At 33.8% G+C, this 8410-nt stretch overlaps 1 pseudogene; it reads right to left on the bottom strand.

Moving 5' to 3' along the window:
• The window catches only part of LOC105289675, a 13726-nt pseudogene extending 11770 nt beyond the window's left edge, over positions 1-1956 (bottom strand).
• Positions 1957-8410: the final 6454 nt, after the last annotated feature.

The raw sequence follows: 8410 nt of genomic DNA, 5'->3' as shown, positions 1-8410 counted from the left end.
GATCAGTTGCATACCTCTCCAAAAGATTGGACTACATGACAGCAGGATGGCCCAAATGTTTGAGGGCAATCGCTGCCACTGCAATCCTCACTAAGGAAGCCCTAAAATTGACACTAGGGCAGACCCTCCAGATCATCGCCCCACACACAGTGGAGACAGTGCTTCACAGACCACTGGACCAGTGGATTTCCAATGCTCAAATCACCGAGTATCAGGTCCTGCTTCTCAATCCACCTCACATATAATTCCTGAAAACTGCCAAACTCAACCCAGCTAGCCTACTGCCTGACAATGACCCTCGCCAACCCCTGCATGACTGCCTTGAGGTCCTATAGAACGTCACCTGCACCAGACTGGACCTGACAGACAGCCCTTGGCTGAATCCGGACGCTACTCTATTTACAGATAGAAGTAGCTTCATCTCAGAAGGAGTCAGGTATGCTGGGGCTGCAGTGATTACCACTGAAACTGTCATCTGGGCACAAGCCCTAAGCCATAGAACTTCATCTCAGCAGGCTGAACTAGTAGCATTAACTCAAGCTCTGCAGTGGGGTGAAAACAAGACTGTTAACATCTACATGGACAGCAGGTATGTCTTTGCCACGACACATGTACATGGGGCGTTATATAAGGAAAGGGGGCTACTGACCTTAGGAGGAAAAGAAATTAAGAATAAGGAAGAAATACTAGCCCTTCTAGAGGCAATTTGGCTGCCAAAGAAAGTGGCAATCATCCATTGCCCAGGGCACCAGAACTCGAGCTCATAGGTAGCACAAGGCAACTCCTTTGCTGATCAAACAGCAAAGGAGGCTGCCCGAAAACCAGTGGGGCCAATTGACATTCTGCTGGCCCTACCACCCAGGGTGCTAACGGACACTCCTACCTACACTTAAGGGCAAGTTGAACTATGCAACAAGCTGGAAGGCAAAGAGGAATCTACTGGGTGGGTTAGGCTCCCGGACAGCCACATCGTAGTACCTGAGGCCTTGAGCCAAGACCTTATAACCCAGGTTCACCAGAGCACTCACTTGGGAGGAACCAAGTTGATTGAACTATTGAAAAGAGACTATTACATCCTGGGGCTGCAACGAATGGCCAAGCAGGTATCAGCCCGGTGCCACATCTGTGCACAAGTGAATCAAGGGCCCTCCAAGGAAATACAAGGGACGAGACTTTGTGGTCAGGCACCGGGGGAACATTGGGAGTTGGATTTCACTGAGGTCAGCCCGGGAACTTTCGGATTCAAGTACTTGCTTGTGTTCATTGACACTTTCTCAGGATGGACTGAAGCCTTCCCCACTAAGCAGGAGACCGCTCAGGTAGTAGCAAAGAAATTAGTCTCAGAAATAGTGCCTAGATTTGGCCTACCCATAACACTGGGGTCTGACAACAGCCCGGCGTTCATTGCCCAGACCAGCCAATCTCTAGCAAAGGTTTTAGGGATCAGTTGGAAAATGCATTGCATTGCATTTATAGTCCTCAGAGTTCAGGGCAAATAGAAAGAATGAATAGAACCTTGAAAGAAACCCTAAGTTCAAGCTGGAAACTGGCGAAAACTGGGTGAGTCTCCTCCCCTTTGCCCTGTTAAGGGCTCGGTGCACACCCTATTGTGAGGGCATCGCACCTTATGAAATAATGTTTGGAAGACCCCCATCTTTCTTCCCCAAGTTAGGAGAAGAAAAGCTAACAGAACAGAATAATTTTTCACTGCTTAACTCCTTGCAAGCCCTCTATCTCACACGGCAAGAGACCCACCAACTGGTTTCCGCCACCAGAACAACTGCTCAGCCACACAACCACGCTCCAGGTGATTAGATCTGGGTTAAAAAGGTACAGCCTGCTTCTCTTGAGCACGGCTGGGACGGACCTTTCTTTTTCATCCTCACAACACCCATCGTGGTCAAGGTAGCTGGACGCCGTCATTGGATTCACTATACCAGGATCAAGGTTGCGCATCCACCACAGACATCAGAACAATGGACCCTGCGTTGGACAGAGGACCCACTAAAGATAAGACTATCAAGGGTCCAGTCTGGACCATCTTAATCCTCTTGTCCTAAAGTAAGGGGGTCTTTGTATGGCTTTTAGGTGAAACCTGACAGAATAGGAGAGGATTAGACCTACTGTTAACTACGTATGTCAAAAAGGGTGCAGGCAGGAATCAATGATTTGAATTCCCCCAGAAAAACCAGTGGGAAATGTTAAGGGTGTGGTTGTAGGCAAAAATCTGCTAATGGAAATTTCTGCTTCTGTAATCTGCTTTCTTGTCTGATGATTAACTAGGGTGTGGTTAATCTGCTTACTTGTTTGTTGTTAACTAGGGTGTGGCTAGGCTTTATAAACTGACTCTTGGGAGCTCGAAGCTGATCTCCTTCAACCCTGCTTGGTAGAGAGTTAGTCGCAGGCTGGCTAATAAAGGCTCATAATTCATCTCAATTGGCTCCGTGTGTCTTAGAATTGATTGCGCCACAACAATAGTTCTTATTCTATAATTTATTCTATATTATGTTTTAATTTTATGAAATGTATTAGACATATCACATAGTCTATATTTTCTATATTGATTAATGTTCTAATTGTTGGGGTACAGTATTCTGTTAATCTCAGTTAAGGTAGATGGGATGACTAAATTGTTCAGGTGTTTTATATCCTCAGTGATTTTATTTCTCTACTTGTTATAACAGTTATTCAGGTAGAGGTATTAAACTCTTCAATATAATAGTATGAGTTTTTAAAAATATTACATTTTAGTGAATTTTAGAAAGCTAGGATATATATTTTTATATGTATGTATACACACACATACGTATATACACATAATACTTTTCAGATAGTCATCTATTTTGACAGAATTGAAAGCAACCACACTTTACCTATTTAAATTCTTTCATATTTCAGATGAGTCTAATTTCAGCAGTTTAAATATAAATATATTAAGTTAATTTTTTATTGCGATATAGGCAAACAGCTAAGATTGGAATATATAAAAACTAAAAACATTACATTTCTAAAGAAGTCAGTATTATCTCAATCTTGAACAGCAATTCACTCTCAGAAATGTGTTCATATAACCAAATGAATAGCTTCACATTTCAATTTTATTTTTCAATTAACATAGAATATTATAGAATATTATATTAGTTTCAGGTACACAACACCATGATTAGACATTTATATATTCATATTAATTTGAGTAGATTGATAAGGCTTCTAACCCTTACTTTCTGTTGCTTGGTTCGTTAGTTGACTCACAAATATCTTACTGAACACTTAAATAATTATGTTTGGATTATATTTTATGTAAAAGTTGTACAAGTAATTTTTGAAAGTATGTTATGCTTTTATAAAAATTTGAGATTTCAAAAAATTTAATGGAATTCCACAAATGTCTCTAGTAATGTGAGCTAGTGTTTTTGTTTGCTCATTGCCAGATATAAAAAGTATTATGATTTTATAAGTTTACATTCTAAAATCAGAGATTGCTAGTCAAAAACATATGGCTTTGTCAGAACACAATATTTTAATATGAAATAATAGCAGATAATAAACAATTAAAATGATTTGTGTATCTACTAAATATAAACAAAACTGCTTTGTACTAAATATTTTTTATTTAACTCAGTTAAACTAAATGATTAAATTTAATTCAACAAATATCTATAAACACTCTATGTTTTTATCTCTAATTAATTTTATCTTCGTGTCATTAGAATTCATTTTAATTTTGATTCAAAGCCAAAATTGAGCAATTGTAAGAGTGCAAATAGTAACTCGATGTTTCCTATATCCAGCATTATGAATAGCTTTCCTCAGTTACTGTATACTATTATCTAAGATAATTTAGAAGCAATTTCTATGTCAATATTGAAACTACTGTAGGAAAATAAATTACTTTTTTATAGCAACTCTTAGACTGTCATAGTGTTCTTTAGACTATGTCTGCTACTTGGGTCAAACCTTTATGAAAACCTTTACTTCCATTTACAACTGTGTATGTGTGGGTGTAAAAGGTGTATATAAATATATATGTATATGTGTGCATATATATCAATTGTGAATTTATGTATGTCTTCTGTTTATATGTATTTTCTGTTTATATATTTATACTTAGTTATAGAAGGAAATAATTGTTTACTATTTGTAAATACTAAAATTTAGTTGTCATATCTGGAATATCTTACTTTGGCATGTTAACCTCAAATCACTTGTGCTGCCAGGTTTCAAAGTCATACTGTACCACTCTCAATTTATAGAGGAATAGACATCAGGGAAATAAAGTATATTGAGATAGTCAGCAGGCTGGAGGGTATAGAATAGAAATGGAGATTAAAAGTTAGTGGGCAAACAAAACAAAATAAATTTTTAAAAAAGTAGAGAAAGGTGATGATAATGTGTGTTTGGCAGGGACATGGGGGTCGGGGTGGGGAATGATAAAAGCTAGAGGAGACAAAATGCCACAAGCGAGATTTACTCTAATCTTTAAATGAAGGCTTGCAAGAAGATATTATATCTGTCTGCAAGACCTGAGCTCAAAGCTTTTTGGGGAGGTAAAACAGCAGAGATAGAATAACCCAGTAATACATTGAAGGATGATTCAGATCCTTCAATAAGATGTGATGAGATGAAAATAAACACAATAAAAGGAAAAAAATAACAAAACAAACAAGCAAACTGCCCTGATGAAATACAGGAAATATGTATAAAAGTTTTTAGGTAAAAAAAATATAACTCATAAAATTTACATGGTGGACTTTTTGGTCTTTAGGGTAATTGCAGAATGTGTTTTACAGCATATCAACAAAGCACAAGCATTAGAGAGGGTCACTAGAATTAGAATTTCCAAAAACTTTACTAAAAACTACAAACTTACAAAAATTTCAAAGGGAAGTTCATGGTTTTTAGTTTCCCAAAGCAGTGATGCAGGCAGATAGGTATTGTTATTTATAATCTTAAACCAAATATGATTTATTTGGATCCAGATAGGGATCAAGGGGAACCAGGATGTGGACATTTTATCATCTTCTTATTAAAATCTGGCTCATATTTGTATCTGGTTTTATAATAATTGAGTTAATAAACTCCAAATTATGCCTTATTCAATTTAAATTCTCTCATTTGGTTGTTTTTCCAATTGTTGAATTATAACTATTTTTAACAAACTCTTTAAATGTTGTCACTCTATGCCTGATTAGGCAGGTGGTATAAAATAACTTAAAATATACAGAAATAAAAGAAAAGCATTTTCATTTAAATATTGTGCTCTCTACTTGTCGACCAAGCATCCTTGATTGCTACAAAATGCTCGCATTCCCAGACAATGCTGAGGTTAGTTTATCTCATTACACTGAAAAGAAGAAAAATCTAACTTGTCCCCAACACATGGAGGAAACAAGGAAATATGTTCTGATAGCAACCCAGAAAGAAAGAAATGCTTGTTTTTAATTCTTCACCAAAATGTACATATTTAAGAATCTCTTTAAGTACGAACTTTATGCCATTGCATAAACAAAATCAAAACTACTGATAGCTGACCTTGTTCTTCTAATTGCTTGTTTATGTCTGTTTTTACGAATTGCATTATAGTTATGCCTAGGAGGACCGATAGAATTTGAATGTTGTGTAAGATGAATTTAAATATGTTTGCTATTTGAAAAATTAGAAAAAATAATTTCTAATAATTTCACAAATCCATACACTGTAATACTTTAATTGCGATAACCTTGATTAAAATTATTGACACAAATTATTTTGGGGGGGAATCCTATTTTGCAGAAAATATAACATGAAAACAAACACATTTTTATTACTAAGGGTTGTAATATATTTCAAAGTTCTTATCTGATTATCCCTAGAAATTATTTTTTTTCAAACTTAAGTAAATAATATGGAAAAAAATGTATTTAATGAGTAAAAAATGACACTGATAAAAATTAATCTAGCTGAAAATTAACTAATTACTGACTGCCTTTAATAACATGCCTGTCTTTGTCATTCTGTATTTTATAAATGTTTTTATTTTGGAGATCTTCCAATTCTTTAAGTATGATTTAGTTCCAATCAATTTTACTCATAAGTTAGGAAAATATGATATATGTTTTACCAATATTTGCTCTGTGTGTGTGTGTGTGTGTGTGTGTATGTGTACACATGCGCATGTGTGCATGTGTATGTCTATTCTGGTATTTGAAATAGAAAGAAAATAGAAAGAAAAATATTTTCCTTGCTTGAAGATATCTAAATTTACTTGGCATATCAATGAACTATTCGATCAGACTGAGACTCTATCTGAACCTAAGATCCAAGTCGCGCCATTATTATTGTCATTCTTAAGAGAATACCAAGATTTAACTTTTGCTAGATTTATGGTGTTGCAATCAACTCTTGAGAACTGTGAAGTAACTTACTTCTGATATTTATATGTTACCTTATCACTCTTCATTCTTTCACACATTTCTTACTTTATATAAGAATAAAAGAAATGTTAGCATAGTTTATATGATATTTATAGTAATTCCTCCTAAATTCAACCCTGGCAATATATTGTTGGAATATAATCAAATCACTTGAAGAAAATCCGCAAAAGTTTATACTCTATCAGGGAGAGTCAGATATATTGACCAAGGGGAATCTTTCTCAGAAAAAGGAAAAGAGCCTGAGAATCTGGCACACATGGCTTTAATCGACCACAATTTTTGTGTTCAGGTGGCAAGTAATTTAATTTTTTGTGGGCCATAGTTTTCTCAAGTGAAATGTGAATGATCATCAGTAATAATCCGAGAGTTTTACCATATTATAAATATTAGGTAACATTCTGCACTAAATTCCCAGTAGTGTTGATTTTCTAATTCTACAACTGTGACACAATGTGATGACATTTCCTGATAAAATAATAAACAATGTTAATACATTTTAAAGAGATTTTATTATGTTTTTTGCACAAGTATCTGTAGTTGTAATAGTAAACTAACACTTTATTTTATTGATGAGCATAATAATTTCTTTTATAAAGTAGAAACTATGCTTAAATTCCTTAGTGGCTAATTTATACATTAATTAGAAATTAATATATTTATTCTTTGACAGCTGAGGTTAGATAGGAAATTAGAATGTAACTACTTTTTATATATTTTTTTCATGGAAATTTTGCTTTTATTTAAAACCACAGGGTGGGGGGAACAGTTTCTCAAAGATTATTTAGTGAGTGTCATATTTGTTTATTTCAGTGTGTTCATGACTAATCTTTGCAATATTTCTCTACTTACTTACTCATGATATCAAAGTAAGTATAATATGTATTGTTTCCTTGGACAGAATCATACTTTTCCCCAAAAATTAGAGGAAGACAACTATTTATGGGACAGTAACTGTTTTCTCTGAAACACAAGGCCTACCTATGTAAACATATTTCCGATTTCTCAATATTAATGAATTCTCTTGATTTTTTTATTGTAATCTAAGAGGTATTCATGATAATTAGAGGGTTTTTGAATCACTACATAGGATACTTTACAATTGGTTTAGTTTCTAATCTTTGTCCTCCGAATAATTTTTCCATTGAGGCTTATCACTAAATTAAAAGTCTCTATTACTTTTTAATTATTGTCTCCTTCAGAAACATTATCTAGACCCCCAAATTTAAAGTTAATGATCATATAGATCTTTGTTGGTGTTGCTTATAGATATTGTTTTTGAAATACCCTAGGCCTTTTTTAACCTGTACATTCAAGTTGAGCTTTTTAAAAAAATTTTCTAACTCCAACAACAGTGATAAATATTTGTGTAAGAAGATGTTATAAGTAAATGGGCATTTATAAAGATCATATTTTATTACTTTAACATAGTACATCTCTGGGATTTTTATCATGCTACCTAATTAATTTGTGATTGATGCATATTAAGACAAATTTCAGATTGTGTTTTACCAAGTTATAGAATGAAATAATACCATAAAGCATTTTGCCAAATCTAGTTGGAAAATTATAGAGACACTGTTTATAATCATTATTGACTTATAAATACTAAAAGTTTTATTTTTGTCTTCTTATATAAAGAAGTTTCTTTGGAATAAAAAATGGAAGTATAGAAATCATTTTTAAAGAAAATAATTTATTTTAGAACAATATCATTCTCTTTACTGAAACTTGAGCATAATGTAGAATATAGATAGTTTCACTGACCTTGTAATATTTATTTATTTTTATTTCTTACTAAAATTTTGTTTTATTTAATCCAGTTATTTTCTCATGGTAATACTAAAATTAGGTCATTAAAAATATGTAATCCAAAAAGATATGAATTATTACAAAATATTTAATCTAACTTTAGTATGAGAGCTTTCTTTTACAGATTCCAAAGGCAACATCCTTTTTTGTTATTGTTTATTAGCTTAAATTCTATACTAACTAATTAT

Source organism: Pteropus vampyrus, unplaced genomic scaffold (genome assembly GCF_000151845.1).
Source record: "Pteropus vampyrus isolate Shadow unplaced genomic scaffold, Pvam_2.0 Scaffold26, whole genome shotgun sequence".
Classification (NCBI taxonomy): domain Eukaryota; kingdom Metazoa; phylum Chordata; class Mammalia; order Chiroptera; family Pteropodidae; genus Pteropus; species Pteropus vampyrus.
Note: the sequence above shows the minus strand (reverse complement) of the source record. Positions and strands in the feature narration are given on the sequence as shown.